Below are 11,349 nucleotides of genomic sequence, written 5' to 3'. Positions count from 1 at the left end.
AGGGGGGTCTTGATTAAAAATTTGCTCTATATGGAGCAACAAAAATTTTCATAGAACGCAAAAATAGTATTGTACTATATTTAAAAAAAATAACAAGTACAATTTACAAATATAATAAATAAATAATTATGTATTAAAAAATTAAGGGTCACTTTCAAGGCCCGCGATAGACTTTTTGCCGCCACTATAAAATATAAATAATATGAGTACTGTCTGCTAAATTCAAGAAAATGTATGTATTTATGAAATAAATAAATTACCTAAATTATCCGAATAGCTGATTTGTAATGGCATCACTTGTTTCACTAGCTTACGAGCACACAGTACGATGTGTATCGTTGAGAGACAGTTACAAAATGTTTTCGTCGTTGCCAATCCCAAAAAATGCCATTGTTCATTAAGTCCAAATAATGGTGGTCGAATTCTAACAACTGATCAACAATGCGAACGTTGATAAGCAGTTCTCGATAATCAGTTCTCAACAACTATTTGTTATTATTAAAGTTTAACATTATAAAATTAGCAAAAATAATATAAAACTCATATCCTGGCTAAATGGCCACATGGCCGCCGAAAACCATACATTCCCTTCCCGTTCTCCCGCCATTCCCTAGCTTGTCGTGCATTCTTTCCAAAAATCTGGACTTTTTTAAAACACCGCGGGATGCGGGACATATTGTTAAAAATCGGGACTGTCCCGCCAAAAGCGGGATGTCTGGTCACCTTAGTGTAGACTTGGGGGGAAGTCTAGGCGCAGGCAGCTGCCACCCGCCTGAGAACACTGGGCTCCCGCAGTGGCACCGGGAGGCTGATCCCTGGATTCGGATGCTTGCTGGTGAATGGCTTTGAGTAAGTGACTTAACTTCTCTGTGCCTCAGTTTTCTTATCTGTAAAATGGGGAGAATAGTACTTGTCAAAGAGAGACGTTATGAGGTCAGAGGAAATATTATATATAAAGTTCAGTGTTTGGTATATGTATTCCACAGCTGCCATTGCGTTTAAAGAGCACCGCCCTTCCCCAGTGCTACCGCCTCACAGACCCCTCACCACGTCAGGCCTTCCCTCGTGGTCTCCTTGGCTCCTGAAGCGAGGGTTAAGAGCATCCGCTCTAGAGTTACCCTGTATGAGTTCGCATACCCTCTTCACCACCTACCAGCCTGGACCTTGGACAAACTGCTCATGCTTTGTGTGCCTCAGTTTGCTGACTGTAAAATGGGACTAATAATAGCACCTTCTCAGCAGACCTTTTGTGAGCCCCCAAATGAGATGCAGCTCAAGCACCAATCACAGCACTTGGTAGGAAGGAAGTTCTGAGTGCCACCCATTATTTGTGTGAATTTGGCATGAAACATAGTTACCGCTAAAACACAGCCACCAGTCAGCTGGTTGGGAGGTGAGCACACGTGCTTTCCTCCATGGCAGTTTCTTACAATTATCTATACTCCAAACTCGGCAAGAAAGAAAGCAGATCTGAGTCTTGGCATCCTTCTATTAGAAAGTTCCCGCTAAGACCAGCCACAGGAAATTAAAATTTGTGATGGAAATTCCAGGATTAAGCCAAAGAGCCTATTAAAAACCGAAGTCATCAGTTAATCTAAAAGGCGTCTCATCTAGGGAGAAAGACAATGTGAAGATGGAATTGGCACAGCCTCCAGAATGTAAATGACCCTGCAGTTGAGACACTTTGCCAAAGGCTTCCGAGGAACAGACTTATGAATGGCCTACTTCGCTCTCTCGTCCCCTCTGACGAATGAACTGAATCAAGAGGAGGAGTTATCCTCTCTCTCTTGTTAGTCTGAGATCTTAGGAGAGTCTGACGTGGTTTGGGCGGTATGGTGACGGTGCTCACCATCTATCTGCTCACACGGAGCATTTACAGGAGAAGCTGGAGCCCGGCTCTGTGCTGGGCCCGTTCCAGGCATAACCTCACTCACTCCTCACAGCAGCAGCTCTAGGAAGGAGGCATCACCGCTATTTTATATTGTCTGGATTCGGACCCTGAGGCTCAGGCACAGGACACCCTGTGCCCAAGGACGTGCCCTTGGCAAATGGCAGAGTCGTCCAAACCCGCAGTCTCTCCACTTCGCAGGGCAGTCTCCTCCGCTGTGCTTTTGGCTTGTTGATTCACGACTCCGACTCCTCCTCTTCTTCCTCCTCCTCCTCCTCCTCCTCCTCCTCCTCCTCCTCCTCCTCCTCCTCCTCCTCCTCCTCCTGCAGGAGGAAAATGCCCTTTTCGGTAATGTGTTCTTCCCGCAGCTTTTGAAAGTGTAAGGTCTGCTAGCACCCTGTCTTCTCGGCAGAGTTCCAGGGGAAACAGGGCATGGCGTTTGTCCCTCCGTGCGATGCTCCTCCTTCTTGACCTGTTCCCCAGAATCACCAACGGTGCCTTTGGGAGCCTCTCAGGCCTGGCCCTTTGGGGATCCCTGCACAGCTCCGATTCCCGTTGATCTGCGCCTGCCTCGTTTCCCCCAGGGACACACATTAAGCACCGGGTGGTGGCCGTCGCTGGGACACAAGACTTTCCAGACAGAAGTGCAGTCTGAGGAGGGAAGCAGGATGTGCCCGGGTTGAAATGCGTGCCACTGGTTTGGGAGCCGCAGGCTCCTCCCGGGAGGAACCGGTTTGTGTAAGGCCAGACCGGTGCCAGGGATCGCACAAGATAAGCAGCTTTGCTGCCTCCCACCTCCTCTCTGGAGTGTGAACTGAGTGTTCAGGCCATGGTTCCAGATTTTGCAGTTGCTGTGTGTGTGTCTGTGTGTGTGTGTGTGAGTGTGTGTGAGAGTGTGTGTGTGTGTATGAGTGTGTGTGTGTGTTGTATGTGTGTATGAGTGTGTGTGTGAGTGTGTGTGTGTGTATGAGTGTGTATGAGTGTGTGTGTGAGTGTGTGTGTGTGTGTGTGTGTGTGTGTATATGAGTGTGTGTGTGTGTATGTGCAGGGCGTTGCAGAGGGCAGAAAGGCACTTAGAAGCGAGGCACAGAGGTCTAGGGGACACTGGTCAGAGACTGAGCAGCGGGAATGAGAAGTCTCCGGGTTCGCAGCAGAGACACATGTGGGAGCAGAGGGGAACTGCCGTTGTCTGTCCCATCGGAGCGCTGGATCCTGCACTGCTCTGACCTGGCTCTGTTTGATCTCCCACACGGACCTCATCAGGTGACTGACCACCGTCATAAACAGCCTCCACATTTCAGTGGCTGAGCCCAAAGAAAGCTTCTTTTACTTCTCATTTCACAGTTCAAAAAGGGCTTGGGATCAGGGAGTCAGCTCTTTGAGGTCTTTTGAGAAGACAGGCCTTTTGCTTATATCTTCCAGGTCATCAGTCCTAAAAGCACCACCACATAGATAGTTTTGGGAAAGGAAACAAAGAAAAATAAAATACTCCATTCACTTAAAAAAAAATGAAAAGAAAAGGAAGCAAAAAGTAATACCCTCTAGTCTAGTCTTAAAAAAAAATTATATATATATATATATATATATATATATATATATATATATATATATTGATTTTTTTTTTTTTTTACAGAGAGGAAGGGAGAGGGATAGAGAGTTAGAAACATCGATGAGTTTAAGTAGTTTTTTTTTTTTTTTTTGTATGTTTTTCTTTTTTGATCAACACCCAAGGACATTCTCCCATTGATTTTTAGAGAGAATGGAAAGGAGGGGGAGAGACAGCGGGAGAGAAATATGATGTTGGCTGCCTTCTGTAAGCGCCCTAAGCAGGGCCAGGGATGAGCCTGCAGCTGAGGCACCTGCCCTTGACTGGAATCAAACCTGGAACCTTTCAGTCCACAGGCCGGCACTCCATCCACTGAGCCAACCTAGCTAGGGCTCTAAGTGTCCCCCCCTCCCCAATGTATTATTATTGATTTCAGAGAGGAAGGAAGAGGGAGAGAGGGAGGGAAACATCAATGATGAGAGAGAATCATGGATCGGCTGCCTCCTGCAAGTCCCCCACTGGGGATGGAGTTCACAATCCGGGCGTGTGACCTTGACTGGAATTAAACCTGGGACCCTTCAGTTAGCTGGCCGATGCTCTATGCACTGAGCCAAACCGGCCAGGGCAAGTTTTTTTTTTTTGTTTGTTTGTTTTGCTTTGTGTGTGTGTGTGTGTGTGTGTGTGTGTGTGTGTGTGTGTGTTTGAATAGTATACCCAAATTTTGAATTTTAGTAAATTGTCTGATTTTCTGAGTAAAACTAATATAACCTTGCTGTTGCTAACTTGTAGATTAGAAAGGATTTTTAAAAGAGCTTATAAAATACTTTAAATTTCCTCAGAGAGCCTTTTTCTTCAGCTATCTCCTCTCTGCCTTCCTGTCCTATCTCATTTCTGCTTGGAAGTACTTTGTGATCACCGTGTATCGTGTGCTGTTTTGTGCCGTTTACAAGCATCCTTCAGACAGGAACATTACTCTCCTTGACACAGATCTCTGTAAATTCAGGGGCAAGTGCCGTTTCTCAGTTCTGTGGGCCCACAGCCCTCCAGACCTCCATGACTGCCACGAGGGGCTGGGAAGAGAGCAAACCTGGATCTGCTTCCTGTAAAAATGTCAATATTTCCTACAACAGAGAGGCAGGGCGTGCCCTCCCTGGCATGCCATCTGTCCCTGTCTGTGGGAGCCTGCCGGAGTGTCTCACGGCCAGGAGATTGCTTGGCATAACTGACACAGAAGTTGGGCAGGGTGGCTTCCAGGCCAGGAACTGGCTGATTGAAAGAGATACTTGGCTATGGGAAAACTGGAAGTATAGAAACGTGTTTCGCTTTTGAAACTGCTAGGCTAAAGGATTGTTTACTTATTCAAAGTGTTTCTCATAGGAACATATTTTTTAAAATACGTTTTTATTGATTTCAGAGAGGGAGAGAAACAACAATGATGAGAGAGAATCATTGATGGGCTGCCTCCTGCATGCCCCCTCCTGGGGATGGAGCCAGCAACCTGGGCCTGTGCCCTTGGCAGGAATCAAACCCAGCGCCCTTCAGGCTGCAGGCTGATGCTCTGTCCACTGAGCCACACGGGCTGGGCTCTCATAGGAATCTTTGAATCAGCGGAATCGCCTATTTAAATAGTCAGATTATTAGTAACTTTTTAAAAAAATATATTTTATTGATTTTTTTACAGAGAGGAAGAGGGAGGGATAGAGAGTTAGAAACATCGATCAGCTGCCTCCTGCACACCCCGCACTGGGGATGTGCCTGCAGCCAAGGCACATGCCCCTGACCAGAATCGAACCCGGGACTCCTCAGTTAGCAGGCCGACGCTCCATCCACTGAGCCAAACCGGTTTCGGCAGGTTATTAGTAACTTATTGTGTTGCTCAGGCTTTTAGGAAGTGAGCAGCTGATAAAATGAGATACAGTTCCCCTTGTATGGTTCATTATTTCAGTTCCATTATACTATGCTGTTTCTTAAGCAAATAAACGCCCTTCGATTACATATGAAAGCTCAGTTCTGTTGCAGTTTGAGATCTCACACGCAAAGCCCAGCTTCTGACTTATGGTCAGTTGCCTAAACGGAGTTCTAAAGAGGGGTCTTAGCTACCTGGCTTCCTGTGGGGAACCCAGGTCTCTCTGGACAGCAGCCCAAAGAGGAATTCAACAGGCCATCCTGGGTAGGAGTGGAATTCTTTCAAACTCACCGGGCAGCTTTCAGGGCCCAGCTCCCTTCCTGGGGAGTGTTGGCCTGTGGGACATTTGCCACTCAGTGTCTAATCCATCTGTGTGAGTCCAGCTCTCCCTGAAGCCATAGTCATTGGAAAAAATAAAAATAGCCTGGCCTGTGTGGCTCAGTGGTTAGGGTTGAACTATGAACCAGGAGGTCTTGGTTGGATCCCGGCCAGGGGACATGGCCAGGTTGCGGGCTTAGTCTCCAGTGTGGGGTGTACAGGAGGCGGACAATCAATGATTCTCTCTCATCATGGATTTCTATCTCTCTCCCTCTCCCTGCCTCTCTGAAATCAATAAAAAAATTTAAAAAAATAAATAAAAACATGTTCATTTGGGAGTCTTGAACCATCTGTAGCATCTGAGTCCACATCATTTTAAAAAAATATATCTTATTGATTTTTTACAGAGAGGAAGGGAAAGGGAGAGTTAGAAACACTGATTAGCTGCCTCCTCCACATCTACGGGGGATGTGCCTGCAACCAAGGTACATGTCCTTGACCGGAATCAAACCTGGGACCTTCAGTCCGCAGGCCGACGCTCGATCCACTGAGCCAAACTGGTTTCGGCAAGTCTACATCAGTCTTGTGACCCCAATTCACTCCATCCACCTATATTATTTCTTCCAAGTTTATTTACAGCAGATGCCACCACCACTCATGTGGACCTTTATCTGATCTCGCTCTTCTCGGGAAAAGAACAGTCATCCCAGCCTCCGCGGGCTCCAGGCAGCTCCTCCAGCTGTCCTCCAGCTGGACCGGACCAGCCTGCACATCCTCTCATCACAAGGCACTGGGCTGCGGGCAGACGTCCCAGCCTAGTTTAACGAGACCCAGCTAGTGCAGGAGTGTTTGACCGCTACGGAAACACATATGCCAGCCCCCACACATACATGGGCACGCTTACCTAAAGGTGCTTGGGGTGGACTACAGCCACTCAGGCATTCATTAAGGATTTAACGAGCATCTATTATGTGTCGGACGTTGTTCGGAGAATGTTTTTCTGTGGATAAAACAAAGCCCAGGTCTAATGGAGTTTGCAATGCACTTGGGGGAAACAGACAAATAATTTGTCAGGGGGCAATAAATGGGGGGGGGGAGAGAGAGAGAGAGAGAGAGAGAGAGAGAGAGAGAGAGAGAGAGAGAGAGAGAAGAAGGAGGAGGAGGAGGAGGAGGAGGAGGAGGAGGAGGAGGAGGAGGGAGGAGGAGGAGGAGGAGGAGGAGGAGGGAGGAGAAGGAGGAGGAGGAGGAGGAGGAGGAGGAGAATGAAGAAGAAGGAGGAGGAGGAGGAGAAGGAGAAGGAGGAGGAGGAGGAGAGAAGAGAAAGAGGAAGAGGAGGAGGAGGAGGAGGAGGAGGAAGAGGGGGAGAGGATGGGAAGGGGGAGAGAAGGAGGAAGGGGGGAGGAGGAGGAGAAGGAGAAGGAGAGAAGAGAGAGAGGAGAAAGAGGAAGAGGAGGAGGAGGAAGAGGGGGAGAGGATGGGAAGGGGGAGAGAAGGAGGAAGGGGGGAGGAGGAGGAGAAGGAGGAGGAGGAGGAGGAGGAGGAGAAGGGATGAAGAGGGGGAGAGTGGTGGCGTGTGTGTTGTGTACAGTGCAGAGCACACAGCAGTTTCCGTGCTCAGTGTCTCAGGGTGCCTGCGCTGCTCCCCTGTGCCTCACACTCGGGGCGAGGAGAAAGGCGGTGAGATGCTTCCATGGCCAAACACAGGACCGCTCCCTTTGCTGACACTGCACACAGGGGTGCAGGGGAGGGTCCCACACCTGTCTTCTAGGGGAGAAGTGATTCCACAACAGAAAGAAGCTGCCTCGTGACAATGAAAGGACAGCTTCAAACACACGGTCTGCAGCTCGTCCGATGGCAGCGATGAGGCCACCCGCCCAGGTCACGCCGGGCCGCTGGCCGAGCCGGCTGGAAGGTGAATGGCAGTGGAAAGCAGGAAGCACACCTGAGCCAACTTGCTCGGGAGCTGAAATATTCAAATGTGGGTACAGAGCGGTTACCTAATTCCTGCCCCGGTTCTGACTCAGAACCCAGATGAGACGTGACGCCAGGCCAGCGGCAGGAGCAGGCACTTGCACAGAGACACCGCCCAGATGGCAGCGCCTCCTCGGGGGAGGACCTTTGAGGCCTCTCTCCTACCGTCAGGCAGGACGTGGGCTGGCGTCGGGCGTCCCTGGTGTAGCTTGCCGAATACAATGCCGTGGCCCTGACATTTAAAACATGGCCAGTTGTGGATTTTAAAAGTGTATCCGTGGGGTTTTGTTTTCCTCCGTATTGATTTCAGCAGCCTTTAGTCTACATCCAGTGGTTTTAAAGTGACATCTGCTTAGCTGGCCCCTTCTCTGTGACATGTTGGGCAGTATTGAAAAAGATCTGCCTGTGGCTGTTTATATAAATCTTTCAGTTCAGTACCCGTGAGCTTTCACTAGAGGGTACCGGGGGGGGGGGGGGGGGGGGGATAGAGGGTGATGGAGACTTGATTTGGGGTGGTGAACACACAATGCCATATACAGGTGAGGTATTATAGGATTGTGCACCTGAAACCTATATAATTTTATTAACCAACTAGAGGCCCATGCACTTGGCAGGGAGGGTGGGTGGGGGCTCCCTCAGCCTGGCCTGCGCCCTCTCGCAGTTCGGGAGCCCTGGGGGGTTGTCTGACTGACGGCTTAGTCGGCCTAAGCTGTCAGTTGGACTTCCTTAGCATCGCCACGGAGGGTGGAGAGCTCCCCACCGCTGCTGCTGTGTTCGCCAGCTGTGAGCCCTGCTTCCGGCTGAGCACACTGACCCCGCGGGCAACTCCTGTGTTGAGTGTCTGCCCCCTGGTGCTCAGTGTGCATCATAGTGGCCGGTCATTATACCATTCGGTCATTTGCATATTAGCCTTTTATTATATAGGATGTCACCCCCAATAAATTTAATAGCAATTATTTTTAAAAACGTAATGGAAGAATTTATGTTTGCAGAATATGAAAGCATTTTATAGTACTTGTGGGAGGGAATCTTGAAAAGATGGCCGCCAAGTATGACCTGTCTGGAATATAGGGGGAGCGGAGGCGGGGGGGGGGGGGGGGTGCTGGGAATGTAGTCATCTGCTTGAAGTAGCGTTTTATTAGTGGACTGCATAGCTTACTTCATGAATAGTCAAACCTAAGCCTTGGCTGGAGTTTTCATTCTCTAGGGACCACACTTTTGTTAAAAGGGGTAATATGGGTTGTGGTAAGATGAGAATGGGTTATAGACTAATGAGACAGAAAACCCAACTCAGATGTCAACCAGTTGGATGCAGTTGAGTCCTCAGCACAGACTGGCCTTTGCTGTCATCTCCTCTAGCTTCCCCAGCCTCCAGTCCTGGACTCTGACAGTCTAGGTAGCAGAATATGCCCAGGACCTCACAGGCAGCCTATCTCGTGGGTGCTTGCCCAGATTGAAGTTCATGAAGTTCCCCTTTGACCTCTAACCCTTTGGCTTGCTCCATGGAATGTCTTAGGGTGAATCTACTTCTATAAGACAGGTTTTCTAATAGTTGAAGCTGGGTCACTCATGGTCACTAACTTGCTGTTTTCCTCTCTGAGGCTGACTCTGTGGGTCTGGATCCTTTCAAGGTTCTCACTTAATCAAAGACCATGAACTTCCCAGAGAGAGGAGAACAACCTTTAGCCAAGCAAAGAGCAGTGTTTGTGCTTATGAACTAGACTCTCCAAAGAGCCCATGAGCACAGTACTCCATCTCATTCAGCCTTTTCTCCCTCAGAGTTTCGCCAATCTGGAGGTCCACCACTTGCTGACATCAGTTAGCCAATGTTCTGCAGTGGGATGCTCAGCAAAGGAATGAAATGTGGCAGCTATTGTCTGGATGGAGCCCCGTTTTCTGGGCAGTATACTTCTAGATGGTTGGGTAAGTGTGAGAAATTCAACTACCTCTTTTTGGCTATAATTTAACATTTCCTGAACATCTTCTTATAAATTATCATTTTATAGTATAATTTATATAAAATAGTTCAACCATTTTGAAGAGTAATTTGGCATGGTACAGTTGACCTAGCAATTCCATTTTTAGGTATATATGCTATAGTGTCTCTTGCATGTATGTGCCATCAGACATGGAAAAGAATGTTCATGGTAGCATTGTGTACCACAGAGACAAGAACAAATCAGTGAACAAACAATACTAGAAATACATTGCTCATTCATTTTTTTTTAAATGGGAGCTGTGTGTCTTTTTTTATATATAATATATTTTATTGATTTTTCACAGAGAGGAAGGGAGAGGGATAGATAGCTAGAAACATCGATGAGAGAGAATCATAGACCAGCTGCCTCCTGCACACCCCCCACCGGGGATGTGCCGGCAACCAAGGTACATGCCCTTGACCAGAATCGAACCTTTCAGTCTGCAGACCGACGCTCTATCCACTGAGCCAAACCGGTTTCGGCTGCTCATTCATTTTTAAAAATTGTCATAAAGTACACATAACATAAAACGTACCATTTAAACCATTTTTAAGTCTATAGTTTGTGGCACAAAGTGCGTTCATACCATCACCACCATCCAGCTTCCCTTTTCATCGTCCCCAGCTGAGACTGTACCCATTGGACACTACCGACCCAGTTCCATTTCCTCCTTGGCCCCTGACAACTTCTATTCTTACTTTCTGTCTCCGTGAATTTGGCTGTTCTAGTCACCTCATATAAGTAGGATTGTTCTTTTGTGACTGGCTTGTTTTATTTAGCTTAATGTTTTCAAAGTTCATCCATGTTGTAGCATATAGCAGAATTTTCTTTTTAAAGCTGAATGATATTGAGTATAATACCTAAAGTATACATATATATTATATATCTCTCCCACATTTTGTTTCTCCATTCATCTATTGAGGGATGCTTGGATGGCTTCCATCTTTGGCTCTTGTGAATAAGGGTGCTATGAACATGGGTGTATAGATTTGCTTAAGTTCTTGGTTTCACTTCTTTGTGTGTATACCCAGAAATGGGATTGCTGGGTCGTATGGCAATTCCATGTTTTGAGGAATTATATTGTTTTCCACAGAGGCTGTACCAGTTTATTCACTTTTTTAACTGCATATAACATGCTGTAGTATAACTGTAACAGCTTATTAGATACTCCCAAACTTTTCTGTAAAATGGTTTGTAAGATATATACCTACCAGAGTTCCTAGGGATCCACATATTTGACAACAGTATAATCAGGTTTCTTAACTTTTGCCAATTCTGTGGTTTAAAATGATTATCTTATCATAGACTTAGTTTTTATTTCCCTGATTAGCATTGCAATTGCTCATCATTTTATGTGTTTGAAAGTTCTCTTTTTTAACCTAGTAAGAATTAATTTTTGTGTATGGTGGATGGCATGAGCCTAATTTACTTCCTTTTTACATGAATAACTGTGCATGTTGGCTCCGTCCTTTTCTCATTGCCACCAATCTTACATGTCAAGTTTCCACAAGTGGTTGGTCTGCCTCTGAGCTCTCTATTTGCTCACTTGGTTAATAGTCCACCCACGTTAGTGGCATCTGTTTTTTTTTAATGAAGTGACAGTGATGCACTGAGAGAGACTGGTGTGGGGTTAATTGGGCACCTTTGTCCAGTATGCTAAGTGCACCTGGGTATGGACGAGGTGGTTAGACTTGGCCTGCTGGTTGGGTTAGGTATGGTCCATGTACTCATGGTGCTCACA

At 47.1% G+C, this 11,349-nt stretch overlaps 1 protein-coding gene across 1 annotated transcript in view; it reads left to right on the top strand.

The window, feature by feature from the left end:
- The window catches only part of HNRNPA2B1 (heterogeneous nuclear ribonucleoprotein A2/B1), a 473,571-nt gene that overhangs the window by 34,637 nt on the left and 427,585 nt on the right, over positions 1-11,349 (top strand). The window lies entirely within an intron of this gene.

Source organism: Pipistrellus hanaki, assembly GCF_964339955.1.
Source record: "Pipistrellus hanaki genome assembly, chromosome: 10".
Classification (NCBI taxonomy): domain Eukaryota; kingdom Metazoa; phylum Chordata; class Mammalia; order Chiroptera; family Vespertilionidae; genus Pipistrellus; species Pipistrellus hanaki.
This window is presented reverse-complemented; position numbering and strand designations above follow the sequence as displayed.